This window comes from Bos javanicus, chromosome X (assembly GCF_032452875.1).
Source record: "Bos javanicus breed banteng chromosome X, ARS-OSU_banteng_1.0, whole genome shotgun sequence".
Classification (NCBI taxonomy): Eukaryota; Metazoa; Chordata; class Mammalia; order Artiodactyla; family Bovidae; genus Bos; species Bos javanicus.
Window position 1 is genome coordinate 105,362,391 of NC_083897.1, and position 27,726 is coordinate 105,390,116.

The following is a 27,726-nucleotide window of genomic DNA, read 5'->3' on the forward strand; positions in this document are numbered from 1 at the left end:
AATCATCCCACTGAGGACATCTATATTAGTGCCCTAGGGCTTGGGTGACAAAGCACCACAGACTGGGTGGTTTACAACAGAAATTGATGGCCTCACAGTTCTGGGGGCTTCCCAGATGGCACTAGGGGTAAAGAACCTGCCTGCCAATGCAGTAGACACAAGAGATGCAGGTTAGGTCTCTGGATCAGGAAGATCCCCTGGAGAGGAAATGGCAACACACTCCAGTATTCTTGCCTGGAGAATCCCATGGACAGAGGAGCCTGGTGGGCTACAGTCCATGGGGTCACACAGTTGAATACGACTGAAGTAACTTAGTGCACACGTACATTTCCGGAGGCTGCAAGTCTGAAATCAAGGTGTCAGTGGGATCTCTTCTTTCTGGAGGCCTTAGAAAATCCATCCCAGGCCTCTCCTTCAAGTTTCTGGGGACTGTTGACACTTCTTGGTTGTCCTTGGCTTGTGGACACATCACTGTAATCTCTGCCTCCATCTTCATGTCAGCTTCCCCTCTATGTGTCTTCTCCCTGTCACTTCTCTAAGGGCACTTATCTTTGGATTCAGGTCCACTTGAATAATCCAGGATAATCTCATCTCAGGATCCTTAACTTCATTATGTCTATGAGACCCTTTTCCCAAAGGAGGTCACATTCACAGGTTCCCTATGGACCTATTTTTTGGGGGGCCACCCTACAGCCCACTACAGCTGTGAAGCTGCAGTATTTATGCACAGGCTCTCCCTCCACCTTAGCTGCGGTTGCCTCTGGTGGTGTGAAACCCTGGCGCAGAGCCTTGTCCTCTACCAAGCAAGCTCCGGTGATTCCACAGAAAGTCCAAGGCAGGGAGGCAGAGAGGGAGGGGTAGGTATTTGACGTGGGAAGTGGTCAGCAGGCTCAGGCACTGTCTACCACGGTGGCGGGTGCACCCAAAGGTGGCCCAGGGGACATGGCAGGACCATCCTACAGGGATGCGTAGCATCTGCTTCGGAGAGACGGATGACAGACAGCCTTCCTGCACTGCTCTCAGTATTCCCCCTGCTCCCTCCCTCACCCAACTCCTTAGGCGTCCTCGGCCTCTGGAATAGATGAATCAGCAGGAAAAACTCTTGTCTGCCCAGAAAGCCAGAGAAAGATCTAGGCTCAGGGTGTTGCCCCTCCCACACAAGCAGGCCCGGGAGTTGGGCTTTGCAGCAGCCCAGCCGATGACGGATGAGGCCATACGTCTTCCTAAGCAGGCCAAGCGGAAAGAGGGGCGGGGTGGGAGTGGGGGCGGGGGGAGAAGTAATTAGTTTGATGAATCTTCTTTTTAAGTCGTTCCCTACATGGAGCTCTCACGGCGTTATAGGCTCAGTGATGCATTCCCTAAGTTTTATGAATCCTTAAACATGGGCCATTTTTCAAAAGAGAGAAGTGAAAATAATCATCTGTCGGCACAAGCCCTAGGTGTCCCTGGTCTGGAACAAGGACACCCGATGGGGCCCCCAGGCCACAGAGGGCTTCGGAGAGTCAGGATGAGGCTCAAGGCTTCTCACTGGTCCCTGGGCCGCCAGAAGTGATGTGCGTTCAATATTCAACTCCGTCCTCAGCAAGCCTCTTCTATGTTCCTGCCCTGTGTTCCAATCTGGGGCTGGGGAAATAAGTCTGACCCAGTTATATCCTGCATAAACCCACAGCATAGTGTGGCCCGTGGAAGACTAGGCCAGTAAACCCTGCTCACTAGGCTAGGTGGCGCTCTCTGCCTGTGATGGACAGACTGCAAAATTGGCCCCAAATGGCAACCCACTCCAGTACTCTTGCCTGAAAAACTCCATGGACTGTCGCCTGAGGAGCCTGGTAGGCGACAGTCCATGGAGTCGCAAAGAGTTGGACACGACTGAGTGACTTCACATGTATCCTTTGGTAGTACACTCCCACACCGACCTTGAACTTGGGTATTGACTTGGTTTGGCAAGTTGCAAATAGTATGGTAAGCCAAGGTTTAAAAAAGCACTTGCATGGCTGTGCTCGTCCACTTGCTGCTCTTGGAATCTTTGGCTACCGTGTCATGGAGCCCAAGCCAGTCGCGCAGAGGACCAGAGCCGTGGTCCAGTTAGCCCTTTGCTCCAGCTGACAGCCAGACCCCCAGAAGCAGAGCTTCCTCGCTGACCACAGTCTGTGGGCCAGGGATGGGCCATAGTCAATAAAGGAAACACCACTGGGCAGGTCCCCACTGAGGCAGCGGGGGTGCAATCCTATCAGGGACCACTGGGGGCTCTGATATCTCAGCTTTTGGACTTCACATCTCAGCTTTTGGTGGTCCCCATGAGGACCCTGGCTTCCCTAGTGGCTCAGTGGTAAGGAATCTCTGCCTGTCAATGAAGGGGACACAGGTTCCATCCCTGGGTTGGGAAGATCCCCTGGAGAAGGAAATGGCAACGCACTCCAGTATTCTTGCCTGAAAAGTCCCATGTACAGAGAAGCCTGGTGCACTATAATCCACGCAGCCACAAAGAGCTGGACACGACTTAGTAAGTAAACAACAACAAATGAGGAGTACCCATCTGAGCTTCCAGTGGGGCCACTTGGGCTTTATTATTAGGCTGATTCCAGCCTAGAACAATTTCCAACCTTGACCTTAATGCTCCTCCAGAAAAACGAAGTTCTCTTTCCATTCCCTTTGGAGGCTTTTTGACGATGGGAGTAACGAGCAGAACTGAGAAAGCTTTGATCTTGTTTCTAACTAGAGGTTAGTCCCCAGATTGTAAGCTCATTTTAATGGGTGGAAGAGGGGGGCAGGCAGGGGGGCTTCTCTGGGGGTTGAGTTTAACGCAAACAAAGAACACACCCCTTTCCCTAGGAGGTAGGTGGTTACTGGGCCACTGCCCAGGCTGGGTGGCTTTGCCTCCGGCCAGGCTGATGGACATACCTCCCCCACCGAGGAAGCCCAATCTGGCATGTTCTAGACTCCATCTCTACTTCACTTACTGCCAGACTGAAAAACACAGGGGGCGCCCACAGCAGCCATTCAAGGAGACAAAACCAAAAACAGTCAGGTCTAGAAAAAATGGCTCCTTTCCCGCTCACTTTTTAAGATGTGACCAGTGTCCACGGTTCTAAAAGCAGTAACTTCTTTGCTCCCTCCTGTCCTCTCAATGACCACAATCTCTCTCCCTTTGACCAGCAGTGTCCACAGAACCGCCAGTCCCTAGAAATGCCCTTTTCTTGGCTAAAGCTAAATTGGTCATGAGGGCCACATGGCCTTTCTGTGCCAGGCTGACCTGCCATTGGATAAGGTGGGGGGGGGGGGGGCGGCACATTCCTGGCACCGTTTGCCTGTGCTGAAGCCACATCCCCTGTCCAGTATCAAAGACAGGTAGTGACGCTGGCCTGGTCTAGTGGGCAGACACGTTGGCCTCTGAGTGTACACTGAGGAAGTGCATGGCTGACTGGCGAGCACCAGCCTGGAGCCCAGAGCACAGGTCCTCCCAGCAGAGGCCTGTCCCTGAGCCTCGTTTTTACCTTTCCCTCGAATGGGGGCCTGCCGCAGCTGGGCCTCCCGGTCATGCTCCAGGGGAGAGGCCCTCACTTTGGACACCTCTGGAGCTGTGAGTCTGTGGGAGAAATGGCAGAGGTCAGCACCAGGCCTACTTCCTGACTAGTTCTTGGGGAATGGGAGGGTGGGAATTGCGGGTAGGAGGGAGGGTACAGACCTTTTCACCGACAGTCCTGTTGAAGAGGCCATGTCCCTACGGCTGCCCTTTAACACCTTTCCTGCCTAATGAGATCACAGCAAGTAGCAGAAAAAGTATGTGTGGGTGAATGAATGTGTGTGCGTGTGAGCGTGTGCCTTTGTATATATGTTTGAGAACATAAGTATTTGAGAATGTGGGTAATTTGTGTGTGTGCGTATTGTGTACACATGCATGTCTGTGTGTGCACATGTCTGTATTTGTGTATGTGTATGCATGTGTGTGCCCATCTAGGCTGCGACATCTCTGGGACCAAGGGGTCACAGAACTCTCTAGGCCTAAGAACTAGAGGTGAAATCCGGAGTCCTTGAGAGTCACTTGGTAATGGTATTTCCCCCTCCAATCACAGGCAGGAGTTGTGGCTCCCTGACAATGACCCCGCCTTTGCCCTTTCCACCCTCATCTCTGCCCTGTCGCTATTGGTCAGGGGTGCTGGAGCCCAAGTGCCAGCATCTCCATTGCCATTAATATCCCCTGTCCACACCCCACCCTCCAAGCAGCCAGATGATGTGGGAGTCAAACTGCCATATCCGAGGGTCACCTGTTCCTGCCTGCAGAATGAGAGATGAACAGAACCATCATTTACTGACAACTTAGCATGTGCCAGGCTCTGTGACTCTTGGCCTGTGGCCACATGCCCTCCCCATCTTCCCTAGCGGCCCCTTCCAAATACCCTCTGTGTACTCATATCCTCATCCCAGGGGCTACCTTCAGGGGACCCTAACAAAGCAATGAGTTGGAGCAAAGAATCCAGGCCCCGGGGCGGGGGGGCAGTCTCAGCACCTTCTGGGTTCCCTTTGGAAGGCAGCTCTCGCCCCCCACCCCCCGACCCCACCAAAGAGCACATCATCTCTGCTCCCTGTGGGCCTCAGCCCTGCCTGGGGCTGAGCAGGTCAGATCAATGCTGGGGCAAGTGTCAGCAAGACAATTGTGATAGATCTCAAGCCCCATCTGCCAATATAGCCTTCTCCGTAATAAGGAACATTTTGAACTCCACCTTTTGGACTTCTATGTCTATTTCTCAATTGGCTGGGAGGAGAAGAAAGGAGTATTATTAATTGATCCTCCGGAAACCCCAACATTTATCACTGTATTCCCAGAACCCAAAAGTGCCAGGAACCTAACAGGGGCTCATTAATATTTGTGGAATGGAAAAAAAGTGACATAGCAAGATTCACACCCAGGTCTTCTGCCTTCCTCCAAGGCCACGCCGCTTTTAAGTTACCCTGTGTGAGAGGGGAAGGCCGGAGAGAGACTAAGGGGGCCAGGGGAGAGCAGCAGAATGGCCTTGATGCCTGGCTCTCCCAAGACAACGTTCTCTGTGGGCCACCGCCCAGGGGCGAAGTTGGCAGCTGCCAGGAGGGAGAGCAGGGGCTGGGCTGGAGAGGTGCAAATATCTGCGCGTTACCCTGCCAGCCACGTCTGATCACAACCCTGTGTGTTTTGACCGAGAAGCTCTACCTGCCTCTCGGGATTGATGTGAAGATTAATGCCTGTTTAGCAAATTACAGCTTCCCCAGCACCTCCTGCTCCTGGGAGAGAAGGCGCCTTGGAAACGGAAAATAAAAACAAACCTCAGCGCTCCGTGTCAAGGCTTGGCCACAGCAATGACAGCTGGGCCCAACTCGACAGAGCGTGGAGGCTTAGCAAAGCGAGGTGAGGCCCAGGGCGCACCAGCAGGAAGGTGGAGGTCCTCAGGCCCTGGGGCACAGGGTCTGAGGGGGTGCGCAGGATGGGGCAAGGCCTTTCTGGAAAGACAATCAAGAGCGGCTAGTGGCCAGGGTCTGCGCCCTCTCAGGGCCAGAAGAGAAAGCGGGATGGTGTGGGGAGGGGAGTCCTGCCCCCATGCTGGAGGGGTGGCTCTGTCTGCCCTGCCACTCTCTGAGGCTGTCTCTGTTGTCTCCAAGGCAGGAAGGCTGATCCCTTTCTTCTGAGGAACTCAGAGGGAGAAACTGGGGATTACGGCGACTTTCGTTCCACTTGAGGTGAGAGATGGATTGTCGAGATTGTGGTAAATGAATCCTCAGCTGATCGTGTGTGAATAAAGGGCCCACCGGGAAGGCCAGGGACAGGTCCGAAGGGAAAGAGCCTACAGCAGGCACAGGTGTGGCCCCGATGGCCCCGCACTCCCAGTGTCTGCACATCAGCAGGGTCCTCTGTGCGCTCGGGTGACCTCCGTTGGACAGGAGGGCCTGCTCCTGGCCCCACACAGGCCAAGCTCTCAGCAGGTGCCCACAGGAGTCAGAAGATAATTAGTCAGCTTTTGGCCCCGAGGTAGGGGACTCGGAGACAGGCGTGTTGAACGCCGTGGCCTGTAGCAGTTATTCCCTTGATAATGCAACCTTCCCTTTCCTGGCTGGCCTCCCCTATACCACTGAGTTTCCTCCCCAACAAACCAGTTAAGCTCAAATCTTGCTCTGAGTCTGCTTCTGAGGGAGCCCAAACTAGGTCAGAATGGAAAGAAGGGATTTGAGGAAGCAAGAGTCTGGAAAACACCACAGGGCCATAAACAAATCAAGTGGTTGCCACTTAGGAGAAAAAAGACATTATGTCCATGCTCATCAAAATCTCTCTCTCTCTTTTTTAAATTCCATCTTCTCCCCCTTATGAACAGTCTCTATTTTTCCAGAACTGCAACAAGGTGCTAACAGAACTTGTCCATCTGTGAGTGAAAAGATTTCCTGGTGACAGGAGTCCAGCTGTGACCAGCCTAGAGTGACTCTGGCTGCCACATGCTGCTGACTGCTGGAGACACAGAGCCTTATCTATGGATCAGCTTCTCCTCGCTCCTTCCACCCTCTTCTAGACTTAAGTCAGGTCTCGAACCCGGGCCTTTCTGGCTTCTGAGCCCACACCTATGCTTTTCCTCACCAAACCTCACAACTGCTCCTCTAGGAGTCTGAAGGGCCAGACACCAGGTCAAATCATGGGCACCAGGGGAGCAGCTGGTTGCCTTGCATCTTGGAAGGTCAATGTCCCTATCTGTAGAGAATTCCCCAAATTCTTCTGCTCCAGGAGATAATGGCCCATCATGGGCTGGAAGGCCCCAAGTGTGGGCTCGGCATTATTTCCAGGGAACTGAGGTAGCTGGTTTCTGAGGGATTCAGGCTGTCCTGTGGGCAAATCCAGCCCCACCCCCACCAGCCCTGATTCTGTGAGGCCAACTGGCTGTTCTATTAGCTTCTTCTGCAGAAGAAACTACCACAGTCCTGAGCAGCTAGAAACAACTGATTCTTTCTATTTTACAATTTCATAGGTGAGGAATTTGGGTGGGGTTGATGGCACAACTCTTCTGCTTCTGGAGGCTTTCCTCGCGTATCTAGAACTTCAGCAGGGCTGCTTGCCAGGTTGGTCTTAGAGTGAGCTTTCCAGCATGAGGTCTCAGAGTAGTCACGCTTCTTACCTGAGGACCCTGGACTCCCAAATGAATGTTCCAGAGAATCAGGAGGAAGCTTCATGACCTTGTATAACTGAACGCCTCAGAGGTTACAAAGGGTGCTTCAGCAGTCACAGCCCACCCAGGTTCAAGGAGAGAGGCCATAAACCCCACCTCCCATTGGAAGGATCGTCAAAGACTTTAAGGCCATGTTTTAAAAGTGTTATAAGAACCCAGCTGTCCAAGTTTGGCTTCGGCACTCCAAGCCACAGCCCTTTTTCCACACGCCTTCTCCCCTTGACCCCCGCCGCTCTCCCACCAGCAAGATAGCCAATGTTCACCTTCTCTCTCAGGAAATACTCTTTCATCTTAAGTGTCAGGGTCTTCATGAGTTACTCCCCAGAGGGGCATTTTTACGTGAAAATTGTGGCCTCAGAATGGTGTGGCATACCCAAAGGAATGCATTGCTAATGGTGGAATTTCAGGCATTTACCACAGGACAGTAGGGGATACATTTTTCGACCAAGGGACTTTCCTGCTGCAGACAGCTGGCCGCTCAATCTGCCCTCAGCCCATAAACACCAAACTGTGGCCACAGGGGGCCCTCACAGCAGCCTGGACAGCAGCTTTCGCATGGCGGTTCCCCGGCCTGAGAATCAATACTCAGCTTGTCGAAGGGGAAGAGGTGAGGTTTCTGGACCACGCTGGTGGCCAGCTCAGAGCTACCCAGGTGCAGTGGCGCACGGTGTAAGGGGCGAGAATGAAGGTGCTGATGTGCATAGAACTCAAGTTTGTTGGACAGTTAAAATATTTATGTACCACTGGCTCCCTCAGAGCATCCCATTTCATTTTCCTCATTATTTTGTTTCTCAGCACTAACCTGTACATTAGCAACAACTGCTACTGCTGCTAAGTCGCTTCAGTCGTGTCCGACTCTGTGCGACCCCATAGACGGCAGCCCACCAGGCTCCCCGTCCCTGGGATTCTCCAGGCAAGAACACTGGAGTGGGTTGCCATTGCCTTCTCCAGTGCATGAAAGTGAAAAGTGAAAGTGAAGTCGCTCAGTCTCGTCCGACTCTTACCAACCCCATGGACTGCAGCCTACCAGGCTCCTTTGTCCATGGGATTTTCCAGGCAAAAGTACTGGAGTGGGGTGCCATTAGCAACAAAGACCATGTCAAAAAGAAAAGGAATAATGACCTGATGCCAGGTGGCACGAGTGGTAAAGAACCTGCCTGCCAATGCAGGAGACATAAGAGACTCGGGTTCGATCTCTGGGTCAGGAAGATCCCCTGGAGGAAGGCATGGCAACCCACTCCAGTATTCTTGCCTGGAGAATCCAATGGACAGAGGAGCCTGGCGGGATATAGTCCATGGAGTCGCGAAGAATTGGACATAACTGAAGCAACTTAGCACACATGCACAATAATGCTAATTTTGGGGAGCAGAGCAGAGAGGACCCCACACTCCATCTCCTGCTTCTGCTGCTGCTTCTCCCTTTCCCTCCCTCCCTTCATGTCTCTCTCTCTCTTTCCATATCACATAAAGACTTATTTATCTTATTAGTTTTCTTGCCTTGGTTTGGCCTGATGTCAGGATGAAGTGGGTATGGCTGGTACATTTCAATTTTTTCAGATAACTCTCACACATTTCCACACAGGTTCCTTTTAACATATCCCATCCCCACCCCTCCTTTCAAAACAAAGCTCGGAGTGCTTAGTTTCATGGGGGAGAGGCATCTGGGAGGTTCTGAGAGAAGGCAGCAAAGATATTATGAGTCACTTTAAGTTAACACTTTACTACACGCGGACACTGTTCTAGTATGTAAGTACTAAATGTTTTCCATGTATTGGCTCCACTGAACTGTCATGACAGTCTGGGAGGCAAGCCCCAGAATGATCCCTACCTGACAAAGGAGGATTCTCAGACCTGGTGAGGTTAAGCAAACAGCCTGAAGACAGAGAGCGGGGAGGCGGCAGAGGGGAGAGTTGAACCCAGGTGGTCTGTGGGTATTGTCTGTTGATCCAGTAGACCACGTACTGATTCTGGTCCTCTGCCTTTGGCCTGTACTCCTAGGATGATTCCAGGCAACTTTAGGTCAAGGCTGATTTCAAATAGATGAGGGGCCTGGTGCTGAGGTGAGAAGGAAGTAACTCAGAAGGCTGGCCTGGAGGGTATGGCCAAGGGCGACTCTGCTTTGGGAGCATGAGGGGCTCTGGACTGCTTGGAAAACAAAATCAAAGACCCCTGTTGCCAAATAGAGGAGAGATGTTTGGACAGTGAAAACAGCGAGCTCTGCTTGACCCTGTAACCATAAGGAGCACACCCTGAGCCTCCTCTTCTAGACAGAACTCTTCTAGGAACATTCCTCCCAAGCCACACAGAGGCTGCCTGTGTCATTAACCCTGGAAGGGCCAGACCCCTGATACATGCTCTGTGATTCAGCAAAGCAGACAGCTTCTGCCTGGACTTCATTTTGCGAATGGTGCCAGTGTTTGAGAGTTATTTCCAGGTCTTGGTAAAAAGGACATTGCTAGGAGCCAGGAAATCTGGGGTCTGGTCCCCGCTCTTTGCTATAACTTGCCATGGGATCTTGGGCATCTCACCTCTCCCTTAACCTGAGTTTCTGTTTCTTCATCTAGAAACTTGTATTATTTGACTTCCACGTTCCCACCAGCCCTGAAATCTTACAATTCTCACATGAATCACCAAGGTGAGTCACCAAAACCTCTCAAACCCCAGGATCAACTTAAGCTTGGAGAGAGTAAGAGAGCAGAGAGGGAAGATGTTGATGTAAGCTAGGCAGTCTGGAAGCAGGACAAGTGGATGAAGTTGTAGGAGTCTCAGTCTGAAGGAGCATCAAACCCTGCCCCCTCACCCATGCGTCTCTGCCTTATGAGATTAGGAGTCAAAAATCCCTTTAATGGGGACACATCTCCCATTAAGGAATGATTTCCATCCAGAAAGATGTAAGTGCAAATCCTCCAGACAGAGAATTACTTCACAGTTAACTTTAGACTAAAGTGTAAATGACTGCCACAAAATATATTTTTAAAAGTAGGTCTTGACAGTTGGGAGCCTGGGTCTAAGAGCTTGAAGACAGAGGGGTGAAAGAGCAACTGAAAGAGCAGAGGCTACAAGAGTCCAGTAGCACGCTTAGTCTACAGCCCAAACCTGCTTTATACACTCCTATCCCCCATTTCCTCGCTCTAATGCAGGGGCCATGTTGGGGAGATTTCTGGTTTCAAGAACCAGAGAGGAGAGTCCAAACAAGCTGAGATACTGGGAGGCACCTGGAAGGGCTGTGTCTGCCAAGCCTGCCTTGTGTCCGGGTAAGCAGCCAGAAAGACGACCTTGTTTCCTCAAGGGCTGGGGAGCGAGACACAGTGCCCAGCTGGCTTGGAGCCCAAGGCAAAGGGGCGCGGGGAGGGGAGCCAGGATGTGCTGAGCTGGCAGGCTGGGCATTGCCCATGCACAGCCCTGCATACATTTTGTGCCTTCAATGTCCTCACCTTGGAGAAAAGTAGTAGCTTGTGCTCTAACCAGCTGTCCCCGTGTGTGATGTTTCACTTGATTTACTAAAGGGGAAAAACATTTGTTTCTCAACGCAGACATCCAAGAGAGCCCTGTGTGATGAATGACACAGGAATCAGCACAGAGGCTGCCGGAGTCCCAGCCCTGTTGGCGACCAGCATGCTCTGAGCCTCAAGGAGGGAGGGAAGCAGGGACCGGAGCCCAGGCACCCCTGAGCACAGACAGAGCCAGGGGAGGAGGAGGTTGGAATCAGCTGTGTCTATTCCCAAAGTCCAGACTCATGCAGACTCAGGCAGGGGATGTGGGGCAGCATCAGGTCTGAGAAATCCTTAGTGGAGCATCAGCCATGGGGGCCTTACCAGGCAGGAATATAATTTATGCTGTTGTGAGGCTTGGTGTGAAGATACACATCCAGCACTTAGGATACACAGCGAGCACTCAAAAACTGATACTGCCGCTAATAACTATCCTCTCCAGCAGGAAGGAACTTCTGGGGGGAATGAGGGCTGTGGGTGCCCCCAGCTGTCCCCCTCCCACCTTCCTCAGCCCCCGCCCCACCCCTCAGCTTCAGTTCTTTGCCTCTTGTTCCTCTAAACCCACTTGGAAAGGCTGGCTTTGCTGTATCGCCTGGCTGAGCCCCAGGTTCACAGCACTCACCTAGACCTGGGCTCAAGGTAGGAGGGACAGAGCTGGCTTCAGCCACCAGCATCAGGTCAGGAGCTTCCTGAGGACCGGGGCGGGGAGGGACTCCTCTCAGTCAAGCCAGGGGCTAGAAGAGCCTCAGGTGCAAAATGCATGCTTAATAACCAACAATACAGGCGCCACAGGGAAAGTATGAAGAAGCACTGCGGTGATGTCCCTTGTACCAGCGGAGAATTCCACGGTTTTTATTCTGGTCCCCAACACAAAGGCCACGAGGGGCTGTCGCGCTCTGGCTTAGGGGCTCCACGGGCGAAGCAGATCCTGCGAGTTCCCACGGAGTGGAATTTGCTCCTCCTGGTTTACGTGGTTACGCTCACAGAACGAAAGGATTCTTCCAGAGCAATGTCATTTTAACAGCGCAGTGGTAAGAAGCAGCACGAGGCCAACTCCAGCCTCCCATTTATGAAAACAATAGCTCAAGTTTATGGTATTAACAGTTACCACAGGCACTTCATTTGTCCCGATGCCCCCTCTCCACAAGCATATAAATATATACACATAAACACACACAAATATGCACATATAGTACACACACATATTTATACGCACACACATAAATACACATACACACATCCAAACACCAAGCACAAACTCACAGAAATGCATACACAAACGCACACACAGAAGCACAGATACACCCACATACACACATGGAATAAAGCAGACAAATACAACCTGCTCTTTAGGAAGTGACTATGGATGGAGCCTCTTAATGGCATTGGGATATGTGTGTGTGTGTTCATTCATGTCCGACTCTTTGTGACCCTGTGAACTATAGCCCGCCAGGCTCCCCTGTCCATGGGGATCCTCCAGGCAAGAATCCTGGAGGTCAAGTCATGCTTCCTCCGGATGCTCTAGGGAAGAATCCTTTGCCTCTTCCAGCTTCTGGTGGCTGTCTGGATTCTTTGTAGCTGTATCACTCTCATCTCTGCCTGCGTCTTCACGTGGCCCTCTCATCTCTGTGTTTTCTCCTCCTCTGTCTGTTATAAGGGCATCTATCACTGTATTTAGGGCCCACCTCAGTAATCCAGGATGATCTCATCTCATCTCTTTAACTTAATTACATCTATAAAGCCTCTTTTGCCAAACCAGGTCCCACGTACAGATTCCAGGCATAGCTTTTGGGAAGCCACCATCCAACTCATTACAGAAGGGCTGTTGTGATAACTCTAGGCGGGGTCTCCAGAACTCCAAAAATGACTCCCAGAAGCCTGCAATTGTGACCTGCCAGTGGGGGAGGGCCAACATCTTTGCCATAGGAGCCCCCAAAGGAACAGTTGTCTTTAAAAATCTATTGCTGGAGCTCAGAGCTTGGAATTAAGAAACTGTCTCTGCTGCTACAGCAACTGTCTCAGGACACTAACAAAACTGGTGAGTGGGAACTGGTATGCTGCTGTGGAAAATTCTGTGTCTTCTTGAGCCCATCAGTAGTGACTCAGTTACCTACACAGAATAGGTCGTTGTGGTGGACTCCTGTTTGTTGTCTATCTGGTATTTACTCTCTTTAATTTCCAGGAAAACCCTTCTGATTTTCACTTGCAGAGCCACTGTGTACCAGCTATCAATGGCTGTGTAACAAAACTCTTCCCAAACTGCATGACTTCAAGCAACAATAAGCATTATTTCCCATAATTCTGTGAGTATGCTCAACTGGGTGATTCTTCTGATCCTTGTGGTGTCTGGAGGCCCAGCTGGTCTTGTTACCGAATCCAAGCTTGCTCTGCTTGGTGCATGAGAGGCCAGTGAGTCCAAGAGACGAGATGTTGAGGCAAGGAATATGACTTTATTCAGAAAGCCAGCTGACTGAGACGATAGCAGACTAACATCTCAAAATAACCATCTTGTCAGGGTCTGGATGCCAGGTTCTTTTATGGATCGGAGATGGGGGAGGTGAGGAAACAAAGTAAAAAAGACCATTTAATTCTTGCAAGTATCTCCTAGAATGGCAATCCTCAGGCAGGGGGGATGTGTTAGTTTCATTTTTCTTACAGTCATTCGCAGGTGAGCACTTTAATTTAAGGGTCAGGCAGAGGGGGGCAGGATTCTCTGACACAGGCCATTATGTATGATCATAAAAGTCACAGAAACAGATCTAGCATGGAAGAGTCAAAACTGACTCTTCCCTGTTACAATCTGGACTGTTTCAGATGGCTCCAACCACACAGCTGGCAGGTTATGCTGGGTGCTGGCAGGGAGTCCAACTGAGGATACTGGCCAGGGCTCCAAGATTCTCCCCAATGTGGGCCTCTCCACCCAGCTGCTTAAGCTTTCTTAGAGCATTCCGTGAGGGCACATTCCACACATGCAAAAGCAGTATCCACAGATTTCTTAAGGTCCAGCCTTGAAATTTACCATATTTTTTTGCGGTTAAAACAAGGTTTAAGGCTGGCCTAGATTCAAGGGGAAGGGAAATGGGCTCTACCTCTCAATGGGAGGAGTGGAAAAGAAGTTGTAGGCAGCTTTCATCTGCCACTCACCCCTAACTGCTCCCAAACCATGGGGTTCCCGTGGAGCTGACACCCCTGCCTGGAGTGGCTCTTGACTCATGCCAACCTATTGGAACATCTTTTCGTCAGCAACAGTGACTGGACCAGGAATGGTCACCTGATGCCAGTCAGGTCAGAATAGCAATCAGACTCACTCAGGGGACGTTCACTAGAGCTCTCAGGAAAATATCCTCTTTACTTTCCAGGCCAAACTTGAACCAGAGTAAACATGAGGAGACGCTGCCGCCATCTTACCATCAGTAGAGAGCCTAAGGATGAAGCCAGGGCGACAGACCGGGAGAAGCTGAGTCTTGATGACACTGTCTAATTTCTGAATACAGCAAAGTCTCGTCTGACTTGGACTGCTGGTGGGTATCCCCAGGCTGATCCTGCTACCCTGGAAATGTGCCAGGGAAATCGGTTGAGGCTCTTCCTGTCCTTCCTCATCACCCACTGCCAGGTGGCATGAGAGAATAAAAACAAACCTCAGGTGGAATTTGGCCAGGTGGATGGATGGTCATTAGGAAGCAGGTACAAGGACAGCACTGTGACCTGTTCCCGCAGGCCTGGTAACGTCCTGCTCATCCGCAGGTTCTCCGATAGGCACTCTGTATGCAGGGCTCCTTCTGACAGTGATCCTCTCTTGGCGGGGTCAGCCAAATTTCGGGGGGCCCAGGCACCACAGTCCTCTGAAGATGGGGACGTGGCAGGGGGCCAAATGGAACTCCGGATTAGAGCATGGTACTGAGGGTGCCAGGGGTCCGTAATCTTTTTTTTTTTTAATTATCGAACTATAGTTGATTCACCATGTTGTGTTAGTTTCGGGTGTCCAGTAAAGTGACTCGGTTATACATATACATGTATTCTTTCTCAGATTCTTTTCCATTATAGTTTATTATAAGAAACCAAATATAGTTTCCCATGTTACATAGGACCTTGTTCTTAAATCATATATCTTAATATTTCTAAGATACCTCTGCTAATTCAAAGAGCTTCTGATGTAGATTTTTTATCTTTTTGGTGTAGATTTGATCTGGTAGCCACTTCTGGGGAGAAGGCAATGGCACCCCACTCCAGTACTCTTGCCTGGAAAATCCCATGGGCGGAGGAGCCTGGTAGGCTGCAGTCCATGGGGTCGCAAAGAGTTGGACACGACTGAGCGACTTCACTTTCACTTTTCACTGTCATGCATTGGAGAAGGAAATGGCAACCCACTCCGGTGTTCTTGCCTGGAGAATCCCAGGGACGGGGGAGCCTGGTGGGCCCCCGTCTGTGGGGTCGCACAGAGTTGGATACGACTGAAGCGACTTAGCAGCAGCAGCCACTTCTGGAGTCTAGGTTCCTGATTAGTTTGTTCCAAATGCTAATTAACTGTGCCTAGGGCTGCCGTCTATGGGGTCGCACAGAGTCAGATATGACTGAAGCGACTTAGCAGCAGCAGCAGCAGCAGCAGGGTAGGTGTTGGGAAAGGAAATGGCAGCCCACTCCAGTATTCTTGCTGAGAAATCCCATGGACAGAGGAGCCTGGTGGGCTACAGACCATGGGGTCGCAGTCAGACACAACAGTGACTAAACAAAAAACAAAAACAGAAGAGCTATACTTACACATACACACATCACTCTGTACACACAGAGATGTTTTACACTGACTTGTCACACAGATAATATAGCACCATTCTAAAGGGATGAGATGCCACATACGACCTTTTTATAAGAAGCTCACCCTTTCTTTGATTTCACCAAGAAGGAAGACAGATGACTAACAATGAAATCTTTAAGCCCATCAGGGGCAGCTCTGTGATGTGAGGGACTTAGGGAATCTCATTCTGGGGTCCTTGAAAGACTACAGGGAGGCCCCAGAATATCTAGGGATCATCGGAATCATAAGGAAAATTATCTGTGTCAATGCATGTGTACATTCAGGGTGTGGAGGTAGGGAGAGGGTAGAAGCTTCTATCAGATTCTAAAGAGAGTCTTGAGCCCCTGGAAGTGTTAAGAGTCTCTGAACTTGGCACAGTTGGGCAGAGCGGGTGTAAAGAGATGACCTGGGCAAGCTTTAGCAATTTCCCAGTGGAGTCAGATCTACCAGTCTAGGACTTGTGCTCTGCAAAGGAGATTTCGAAATAATGATGCAGGGTCAGAGAGTGGGTTAAACATTGAGCGTTTGAGAAGCAAAAATGTTTTAAATTTTTTTATTTTTAATTTTCAAAGTTTTCAACTGTCGAAAAAACCATGGCATATAAAATGGACCAAGCATTTTTTAAGGGGACAATGTTAAATAGATTTCCTGAGCTAGTTCCTTTTTGTGACTGACGTTTTACTTAGCATAACATCCTTGGGGTTCATCCACATGGTAGCACATGTCAGAATTTCCTTCTTTTCTAAGGCTGAATGATATTCCAATGTGTGGACAGGCCACACTTTGTTCTATCCATTCATCCTTTGATGGACACTTGGGTTGCATCCACCTCTTGGCTACTATGAATAATGCTGCTATGAACATGGATGTGAAAAATCTCCCTTCTCTGCTTTCAAAACTTTTGCATAAATACCCAGAAGTGGAATTGCTGGATCACCTGGTGGTTCTATTTTTAATTTTTTGAGAAACTGCCATACTGTTTTCTAGAGTGGTAGTGACTAACACTTTCACTTCACTTTCAGAAGCCATAGTGTTTTTAGCTGAACCTAGGGTCACTCAGAGAGTAAGGCACAGAAATTCTGGTCTCCTTCAAAATGGTTTTTTGTTTTGGTATGTGAAGGCAGTACGGGGTCATGATTAGGAGCAGGGCAAACAGAGCTGGGTTCGAATCTCAGTTCCATGAACAACTGGCTTTTTGACAATCTCTTTAGGTCATGATCTACTCAGCTATGAAAAGCATAATAGTGGTATTTGGTTCGTGAGGCATCATAAGGATTAATTAAGATCACATACAGGTTACTAAGGATGGAAACTCAGGGTGGCTGGTGCTTTTGTTCAGAAAAACACATCAACACTTTCATGAAGAAAAATCAGAGCAGAGCAGCATCTGGAATGGAGAAGTTGGAATACAGGGGGAATAAATTGCTCTGGAACCGGAATATTGAGAAACTGGGCTTTTCCACAGGCAGTCTGGGACTCCTCCAGGCTGAGACAAGAGAGTTGGAAGGAGAAAGATCTCAAGAGGGAGAGGAAGGAAACTGCAAAATGGCAGACCTCCGAGCCCTCGGTGAGAGAGGCCAGAGATGAATATCTAACAAGTGCAATCAGCCAGGAAATTGTGGGATGTTTAATTTGAAGTTGCTTCTGAGCATGAGCTACCTTGGTGATGGACAAGGAAGCCTGGCGTGCAGCAGTCCATAGGGTTGCAAAGAGTCGGACACAACTGAGTGACTGAACTGAACTCTGAGCATGAGCCCTTAGAGAACTCTTTCTTGGTTTGCTATGGAATTCTGGGTCTCACAGATGTGAGACCTATAGGTGTTCAAAGCCAGGCACTTGGGAGACTCATTCCTTAAGGAGAAGCTCCAGGCTTGTACGTTCCCTCCTGATGGTGGGTTGCCATGCCAGGGTGGGGTTTATGGTGACACTGTGTCTCAGCCTTTCCTTCCCCTTTATGTTTTTGCCTCACTGCACAGCTTATGGGATCTTAGTCTCCCAACCAAGGATTGAACCCAGGGCCCCGGCAGTGGAAGTACCAAGTCCTAACCACTGGACCACCAGGCAATTCCCATCCTTCCCTCCTTGATGTGGCTCTTGCCTGGTTTGCTGGTGTAAAGGAGCTGCTCAGCTACATTTCTGTGGAAATGGTTCCATATGGAGCTGTAGATTTGGCGTGTCCAAGGGAGGAGGGATGTTCAGGATCGTCCTATGGCGCCATGTTGGACCCCATCCTGAGGTAACTCCTCATCCTTCACTGTCCTGTGACTGCCCATCAGCAGCCTCGAATCTTCAGTAGACGGCTTCTACATTCCGTAGGCTGGGGGACGTGCCCCCATTTTAATTTCACAAATGCTTATATTCACTGTTGACTGTGTGTCAGGCACGGTTAGAATCACTTCCCGAATGCTGACCCTCACATCAACCAGAGGACGAAACAGGCACAGGGCAGGGAAGTAACTCGTCCAAGGTCTCCAGGCTGTTCAGGGGTAATGCAGGGATTCTACCCTAGGCGGCACAGCCCTAGAGTCCCTGCCCCCAGCTACTCTGCTGTGCTTGCATGAAGGATGGGCAGCAGGAGCTGGGGGAGGGAGGTGATTTGCATGTACACCTGAGACTCTTCAGACACATCCTTCAAGAACAGGGGCCTCCCCTGGATATGAAGGAAGAGAACTCGGGGCTGTCTGATGACACGGGCCTGGCATCAGCCTGTGCTCAGTACAGAAGATCACTGCTCAGCATTAGCAGCCCTCCCACCCGCTTCTGACCACGTCCCTCCTGTGAACTGCACACCTCTGGCAACAAGGTCAGAATTCAACTTCCCACTTCTGCTGGGGTGCCCAGGAGGCCAGCTCCCTTTGCCACACCTCTCCCCAGACGCCAGGGCTCACAGCTCCTGGAATGGAACGGTCCCCATACAGCAGAGAGAGCATCCCCAGAGGCCAGGTGACTCCTGGGCCCTCCTGGAGGGCAGACCTCTCCCTAGGTCACCTCCTCCTAAGTGTGGTTGCTGAGCTGACTGATAATTGTCTGAGCTTTTCCTTGCTTGATGCCCATGGGTGGCCTTGGGGTGGGAACTGGGTAGGGAGTGGCAGTCAGAAGCTCTCACCAGGGCTCAGATCCTAAACTGGTGTTTTTGTGCACGCATGCATGTGTGTGTAAGTGTGTGTGTGAGGGGTGGCATCCCTGTCCCTGCGTCCCACCTTCGATGACAAAGGAAAACAAAGAAGATGAACAGGAAAAACCAGAGAAAGAGGGAAAAGGAAATGACTTCTCTCCTTCCTCTCTATCCTTGCGACCGCTGCTGCTTCCAGCCTCGTCTAGACTCTCTGATGGTTCAAGCCCCCAGGGAACATCTGGGGCACCTTTCTCTGCATCTTAAGGTAAGATCAAGTAGGCAGCCAGCAAGCAGAAAATAGCTCTAGAGGAGAATAAAGAACTATGTTGATGCTTTTAAATTTTGTTTTCTGCACAGGCTGATGATCAGGTAAACACTGTAAGTGTTCACGAGTGGGCAGAGCGACCAAATTATAGAAAACACTCCCTGTGTGTGCTGTGGACCCATTCCCAGCCTCCTCCTCAATTCCTCCTACCTTCAAAATTAATTTCATCAGCCGGAAGGAAGAGCCTGAAGATCTCAGGAGTGCGTGCTCTCAAAACAAGTTGTTTTTCATCTGAAAATCAGGAGAATTTGGCTCGAAAAAACAACTGCCTATGGCACGAACGTGGCAGCGGGATGTGGGCATGTGAAACAGGATGGTAGGGTTCTTCCTGAAGATACTGACTCCGGGGGAAGGCCCTTCTGCTGCAGTAGCCTCACCATCCAGCACACAGGAGCCCCCCACAAATGCACTGAGACCCCCGGGGAGAATCGCCAGGCAGGCAGGCCCTCTTCAGGCACACTAGGTCTTCGCTGCAGACAGTGCCCCCAGGCTTGCTTGAGCCACTCTAGTCCTGTCACCTCCAGTCTTGAGCACCACAGCCACCCTTGGGTCCTGATCTAAAGTGTTCCCTTAGCTTTTGACCTAGCTATTGAACTAGAAAGTAATCCTTCAGATCGATTTTTCCCATTTGCAGAACGATACAGGCACAAAGCTGCTCACTGCTGCAGTGTCCATAACAGCCCCAAACTGGAAACCTAATTGCCCGTTGGAACAGGACTGGCTAAATTGAATCTGATGTGCCCAGACTGTCGAATAATAAACAGTCCTTCAGTATGTGCTGGCAGGGAAAGTTCTGGGAGTAATACTGCTGGCTGCAGAAAGTTCCATGCAGACCAATGTGTGATCATATCATCTCAGTCTTAGTTGGATGTCCCCCAAGGCAGACCTTGAGACAAGAATCTGGGTGCATGTCATTATTTGGGAGGCGATCCAAGAAGCACAGTGGGGAAGAGGGAAGTGAGACGGGGGCAGGGGGATGCCAATAAAGGCTGTGTCAGTGAGTGGGTCCCTGCTGGAGGCAAATGGGGCTTAGTCACCTGGAGACCCGCTGAGGGTCCATGTGGAACATGCCTCAGGATCATGCCACCAAGGCGCTGGTAAGCCAGGGTATTTATCCATGAACTCTGGCCCCTCATTGATTGAGAGGTATTTATTTCTGGACTCTTACATCTAGCCAATCCCGAGTATCAGCGGGTTATCTTCTTGGCCAGAGATCATCCTGATGCAGAGAGATACAGGAAAAGGTAGGCTTTGACAGAAATGTCTGCAGGTACCTCTGGGAGTTGGTGGGGGAGATCTAGGGGTGGTGAGTGGGTATGACAGACAGCATCTGCTGTGACCCTATTTGCATATCAAAAAAATTTTTAAGACTTCCCTTGCAGTCCAGTGGTTCAGAATCTGCCTGCCAATGCAGGGGACACAGGTTTGATCCCTTGTCCGGGAAGATCCCACGCGTTACGGGGCAACTAAGTCCCTGCGCCACTACTGAGCCCAAGTGACACAACTACTGAAGCCCACACATCCTAGAGTCCATGTTTCACGACGAGAGAAGTCACTGCGATGAGAGGCCGGCACCCCACAGCTAGAGAGCAGATCCGCTCACCACAGCTAGAGAAAGCCCCCACACAGCAAAGAAGAGCCAGCACAGCCCCCAGAGAAAAAATATTTAAATATATAGATATCATAGATATATTTGGGGAAATTCTAGGGATGTGGGCCTGAAGGCCTAGGGCATATGCTGCAGAGAGGCCTTTTTCACCTTGACCCCTTCTATAGGATTTGCATTAAAAAAAAAATTCCACATATTCCTGAAATCATTGAAAAGAATGGTTAATCATTTTAAAATTGCTCCCTCCACAGCTACTAAAGCCCCCACTGAATGTTTCTGCCCTCCTTGAGTCTTTTCCAGAACCAAACAATAATTCCTTGCATGTCTTACGTGGATTAAGCATAGCAAAACCCATTTTACCTGCAACACAGGAGACCCCGGTTCAATTCCTGGGGCTAGAGGAGGGATAGGCTACCCACTCCAGTATTCTTGGGCTTCCCTTGTGGCTCAGCTGGTAAAGAATCCACCTTGCAATGCGGGAGACCTGGGTTTGATCCCTGGGTTGGGAAGGTCCCCTGGATAAGGGAAAGGCTACCCACTTCAGTATTCTGGCCTGGAGAATTCAACAGACTGTATAGTCCATGAGGTCGCCAAGAACTGGACATGACTGAGTGACTTTCACTTTCAACCCATCTTACACACAGTATAGAAGCCAAGCTGTATGACTACCCTGGGAGGTGGGAAGTCAAGACCCAACTTTAGTAATGGGGACACTGAGGTTTAAAGAACCTAACTTTAACTTGTTCAAAGTCATACAGTAAGAGTAGGGGCCCAGGTGTGGAACCACAATTTGAACCAAAACTGCCTGGCTTCTGAGCCTATGCTGGCAGCCATGATGATGCTTCCACAGCTTTTCCTCCTTCTCTCTCGGAGACACTTTAATTCTTCTTCGGACCAACCATTTCCCCTTCCCCACATGCTTAAGAAGCTACTGAAAAAAGACCCCAAATACCCAAAGCAATCCTGAGAAAGAAAAACAGAGCTGCAGGAATCAGGCTCCCTCTCTTCAGACTATAATATAAAGCTACAGTAATCAAAGTAGCATGGTATTGTCACAAAAACGGAAATACAGATCAATGGAAGAGAACAGAAAGCCCAGAAATGCAGATTTTTTACCAACTAAGCTATCAGTTCAGTTCAGTCGCTCAGTCATATCCGACTCTCCGTGACCCCATGAATCGCAGCACGCCAGGCCTCCCTGTCCATCACCAACTCCCGGAGTTCACCCAGACTCATGTGCATCGAGTCAGTGATGCCATCAGTCATCTCATCCTCTGTCGTCCCCTTCTCCTCCTGCCCCCAATCCCTCTGAGCATCAGGGTCTTTTCCAATGAGTCAACTCTTCGCATGAGGTGGCCAAAGTATTGGAGTTTCAGCCTCAGCATCAATCCTTCCAATGAACACCCAGGACTGGCCTCCTTTAGGATGGACTGGTTGGATCTCCTTGCAGTCCAAGGGACTCACAAGAGTCTTCTCCAGCACTACAGTTCAAAAGCATCAATTCTTCAGTGCTCAGGGAAGCCCAAATCCATGCACCTATGGTCAATTAATCTATGACAGAGGAGGCAAGATTACATAATGGAGGAAAGACTATCTCTTCAATGAGTAGTGCTGGGAAAACTGGACAGCTACCTGTAAAATAATGAAATTAGAACATTCTCTAACACCATACACAAAAATAAACTCAAAATAGATTAAAGACCTAAATGTCCAATTGGATATTATAAAATTCTTAGAGGAAAACATAGGCAGAATACTCTGACATAATAGGCAGATACTCTGCAGCAATATCTTTTGGGATCCACCTCTTGTGTAATAAAAATAAACAAATGGGACCTAATTAAACTTAAAACCTTTTGCATGGCAAAGGAAACCATAAACAAAATGAAAAGACAACCCTTCGAATGGGAGGAAATATTTGCAAACAAAGCAACTAACAAGACATTACTCTCCAAAATATACACACAGCTCATGCAGCTCAAAATCGAAAAAAACAAACAGCCCAATCAAAAAATGGGCAGAAGATCTAAATAGATCGCAGATGGCTAATGAACATATGAAAAGATGCTCAATATTGCTCATTATTAGAGAAATGCAAATAAAAACAACAATGAGGTATCACCTCACATGGGTCAGAATGGCCGTCATCAAAAAGTCTACAAATACTAAATGCTGGAGAGGCTGTGGAGAAAAGGGAACCTTCCTACACTGTTGGTGGGAATATAAATTGGTACAACCAGTACAGAGAACAGTATGGAATTTCCTTTTATAAAAGTTTTTTTTAATTTATTTTTAATTGGAGGATAATTGCTTTACAAAGTTGTGTTGGTTTCTGCTGTACAACAACATAAATCACCCATAAATATACATATATCTCCTTCCTCTTGAACCTCCTTCCCACCTTAACTCCCAGAAGTTCCTTTAAAAAAACCTAAAAACAGAACTACCACATGATCCAGAAATCTCACTCCTGGGAATATATCCAGAGAAAACCATAATTTGAAAAGATATATGTATCCCAGGAGAAGGCAATGGCACCCCACTCCAGTACTCTTGCCTGGAAAATCCCATGGACGGAGGAGCCTGGTAGGCTGCAGTCCATGGGGTCGCTAAGAGCTGGACACGACTGAGCGACTTCACTTTCACTTTTCATTTTCATGCACTGGAGAAGGAAATGGCAACCCACTCCAGTGTTCTTGCCTGGAGAATCCCAGGGACAGCGGGGCCTGGTGGGCTGCTGTCTATGGGGTCGCACAGAGTCGGACACGACTGAAGCGACTTAGCAGCAGCATATGCATCCCAATCTTCATTGCAGCACTATTTACAATAGCTAAGACATGGAAGCAACCTAAATGTCCACTGACAGAGGAATGGATAAAGAAGATGTGGTACACACATACATATATATAGTCATTTAAAAAAAAGAGACAATGTCATTTGCAGCAACATGGATTGACCTGGAGATTATCATACTGAGTGAAGTCAGAAAGACAAAGACAAATACTGTATGATATCACTTATATATGAATGTAAAAAAATGATACAAATGAACTTATTTACAAAACAGAAACAAACTCACAGACATAGAAAACAGACTTTAGGAGTTTGAGATTAACATATAAACACTGCTATATAAATAAATAATGAACAAGGACCTACTTGCTCCTTGGAAGAAAAGCTATGACCAACCTAGACAGCTTATTAAACAGCAGAGACATTACTTTACCAACAAAGGTCCATCTAATCAAAGCTATGATTTTTCCAGTGGTCACGTATGGATGTGAGAATTGGACTATAAAGAAAGCTGAGTGCCAAAGAATTGATGCTTTTGAACTGTGGTGTTGGAGAAGACTCTTGAGAGTCCCTTGGACTGCAAGGAGATCCAAACAGTCCATTCTAAAGGAAAGCAATCCTGAATATTCATTGGAAGGACTGATGCTGAAGCTGAAACTCCAATATTTTGGCCACCTGATGCGAAGAACTGACTCATTGGAAAAGATCCTGATGCTGGTAAAGACTGGAGGTGGGAGAGAAAGGGAAGACAGAGGATGAGATGGTTGGATGGCATCACCGATGCAATGGACATGAGTGTGAGTAGGCTCCGGGAGTTGGTGATGGACAGGGAAGCCTGGTGTGCTGCAGTCCTTTGGGGTCACAGAGAGTCGGACACAACTGAGTGACTGAACTGAACTGAAGGACCTACTGCATAGCACAGGGACCTCTACTCAATAATCTGTAGTAACCTATGTGGGAAAGAATCTGAAAGAGAATGGATATTACATATACATAACTGAATCACTTTGTTGTAAATCAACTATACTCTAATATTTAAAAAGTTAAAATAAGAAAAAGAGAAGCTACTGGTCCCTCATCACCCAGACACAATGTGGAGACAGGGAGGAACAGTTCTTTTAGTGGAGTCATTCCCCTCTAGCATGGGCTAAATTGTGTATCCCACCCCCAAATATACAGGCAGACCTCAGAGATACTGTGGGTTTGGTTACAGACCACTGCGATAAAGCGAGTATTACAATAAAGCAAGTCACACCCATTTTTGGTTTTCCATCGCATATGATAGTTATGTTTACACTATACCATTGTCCATTAAGTGTGCAATAGCATTATGTCTTCAAAAATGTATATATCAATGTGAAAATATGTTATTGCTAAAAAAAAAAGGGAACCATCATCTGAGCCTTCAGTTTATGGTAACCTTTTTGTTGGTGGACAAGCTTGCTTCATTGTGGATGGCTGCTGACCGATCAGGGTGTTCGTTGCCAAAGGTTGGAGTGTCTCTGGCGAGTCTCAAAATAAGACGACAATGAAGTTCTCTGAATCAATTGACTCTTACTTTCATGAATGATTTCTCTGTAGCATGCAGGGCTGTTTGATAGCATTTTACTCACAGTAGAGCTTCTTTCAAAATGTGAGTCAGTTCTCTCAAACCCTGCCACTGCTTTATCAACTAAGCTTATGTTATATTCTAAATCCTTTGTCGTCATCTCAACAATCTTCACAGCATCTCCACCAGGAGTACACTCCATCTCAAGAAACCACTTTCTTTGCTCATCCATGAAGAGCAACTCATCTGTTCAAGTTTTATCATGAGACTGCAGCAATTCAGTCGCATCCTCAGGCTCCACTTGTAATTCTAATTCTCTTGCTATTTCCACATCTGCAGTTCCTTCCTTCCCTGAAGTCTTGAACCTCTCAAAGTCATCCAGGAGGGTTGGAATCAACTTCTCCCAAATTCCCGTTAAGGTGGTATTTTGACCTCTTCCCACAAATCATGAAAATTCTTAATGGCATCTAGAATGGTGAATCTTTTCCAGAAAGTCTTCAATTGGCTTTGCCCAGATCCATGAGTGGAGAAGGCAATGGCACCTCACCCCAGTACTCTTGCCTGGAAAATCCCATGGACGGAGGGGCCTGGTAGGTTGCAGTCCATGGGGTCGCTGAGGGTCAGACACAACTGAGCGACTTCACTTTCACTTTTCACATTCATGCATTGGAGAAGGAAATGGCAACCCACTCCAGTGTTCTTGCCTGGAGAATCCCAGGGACGGGGGAGCCTGGTGGGCTGCCATCTATGGGGTCGCACAGAGTCAGACATGACTGAAGTGATTTAGCAGATCCATGAGAGGAAGAATCACTATCTGTGGCAGCTACAGCCTTATAAAATGTATTTCCTAAATAATAAGACTTGAAATGACTCCTTGATCCATGGGCTACAGAATGGATGCTGTGCTTAGCAGGCATGAAAACAACACTAATCTCATTGCACATCTCCATCAGAACTCCTGGGTAACCAGGTACATTGTCACTGAGCAATAATATTTTCAAAGGACTCTTTTCTTCTGAGCAGTAGGTCTCAACAGTGGAGACCTTCAAATATTCATAAGACAGAAAGAGAAGAAAAAGTCGCTCAGTCGTGTCTGACTCTTTGCAATCCCATGGAATAGTCCATGGAATTCTCTAGGCCAGAATACTGGAGTGGGTAGCCTTTCCCTTCTCCAGGGGATCTTCCCAACCCAGGGATTGAACCCAGGTCTCCTGCATTGCAGGTGGATTCTTTACCAGCCGAGCCACAAGGGAAGCCCAATACTCAGTAAACTGTTGTAAACACATGGGCTGTAATCCAGGTTTGTTGCTCCATTTATAGAGCAGAGGCAGAGTAGATTTAGCATAATTCTTAAGGCTCCTAAGATTTTCAAAATTGTAAATGAGCAATGACTTCAATTTACTGGCGCCAGCTGCAGCATTAGCTCCTAACAAGTCATCCTGTCCTTTGAAGCCGAGCAGTGACTTCTCCTCTCTGGCTATGAAAGTCCTAGAAGGCATCATCTTCCAAGAGAAGGCTGTTTTATCTATACTGAATATCTGCTGCTTAGTGTAACCACTTTCATTAATGATCTTAGATTTCTGGACAACTTGCTGCAGTTTATCCATCAGCACTTGCTGCTTCATGGTGTACTTTCGTTGTTCTGGAGACAGCCTCCTTCCTTAAACCTCATGAATCAACCTCTGCTAGTTTCACACTTTTCTTCTGCAGCTTCCTCACCTCTCTCAGCCTTCACAGAACTGAAGAGAGTTAGGGCCTCACTCTGGTTGGTTAAGGGAATGTTGTGGCTGCTTTGATCTTCTATCCAGACCACTAGAACTTTGTCCATATCAACAATAAGATTGTTTTGCTTTATAATTTGTTTTTTCTTCCCCCATTTGCTTGTTTGTTTTGCCATACCATGCGGCAAGTGGGATCTTAGTTCCCCAACCAGGGATCAAATCCGTGTCCCCTGCGGTGGAAGTGTGGAGTCTTAACCCCTGGACTGCCAGGGAACTCTCACTTTCTTATCATTTGTGTGTTCCCTGGAGTAGCATTTCTAATTTCGTTCAAGAACTTTTCCTTTGTATTCATAACTTGGTTAACTGTTTGGTCCAAGAGGCCTAGCTTCTGACCTGACCTATCTTGCCAACCAGTCCATTCCGAAGGAGATCAGCCCTGGGATTTCTTTGGAAGGAATGATGCTAAAGCTGAAACTCCAGTACTTTGGCCACCTCATGCGAAGAGTTGACTCATTGGAAAAAACTCTGGTGCTGGGAGGGATTGGGGGCAGGAGGAGAAGGGGACGACAGAGGATGAGATGGCTGGATGGCATCACTGACTCGATGGACGTGAGTCTCAGTGAACTCCAGGAGTTGGTGATGGACAGGGAGGCCTGGCGTGCTGCGATTCATGGGGTCACAGAGTCGGACATGACTAAGCAACTGATCTGATCTGATCTTGGCTTTTGATGTGCCTTTCACACTAACTTCATCATTTCTAGCTTTTGATTTAAAGTGAGAAACATTACCATCTTTCTAAATTCCATATATATGTGTTAGTATACTGTATTGGTGTTTTTCTTTCTGGCTTACTTCACTCTGTATAATAGGCTCCAGTTTGTAAAGTAATTAGCCTCCAATTAAAATAAATAAATTTAAATTAAAAAAAATAAAATAAAGTGAGAAACATGCAGCCCTTCCTTCCACTTGAACATTTAGAAGCCACTGCAGGGTTATTAACTGGCCTAATTTTGATATTGTTATCTCAGGGAATAGGGAAGCCCAAGGAGGAGAAAGGGGATGGGGGAATGGCTGGATAGTGGAAGAGGAGTCAGAACACACACTGGTTACGTTCATGATCTTATATGGTCACGGTTCTTGGCACCCCCAAACA

The 27,726-nt window shown here is 48.5% G+C and overlaps 1 long non-coding RNA gene across 1 annotated transcript; it reads left to right on the top strand.

Moving 5' to 3' along the window:
- Positions 1-6,474: 6,474 nt before the first annotated feature.
- Positions 6,475-27,461, top strand: LOC133243473 (uncharacterized). Its single transcript, XR_009735089.1, has 4 exons — positions 6,475-12,972; positions 14,029-14,190; positions 17,438-18,841; positions 18,934-27,461. It is a non-coding gene; the product is annotated as an uncharacterized LOC133243473 (long non-coding RNA).
- The last annotated feature ends 265 nt before the right edge of the window (positions 27,462-27,726 follow it).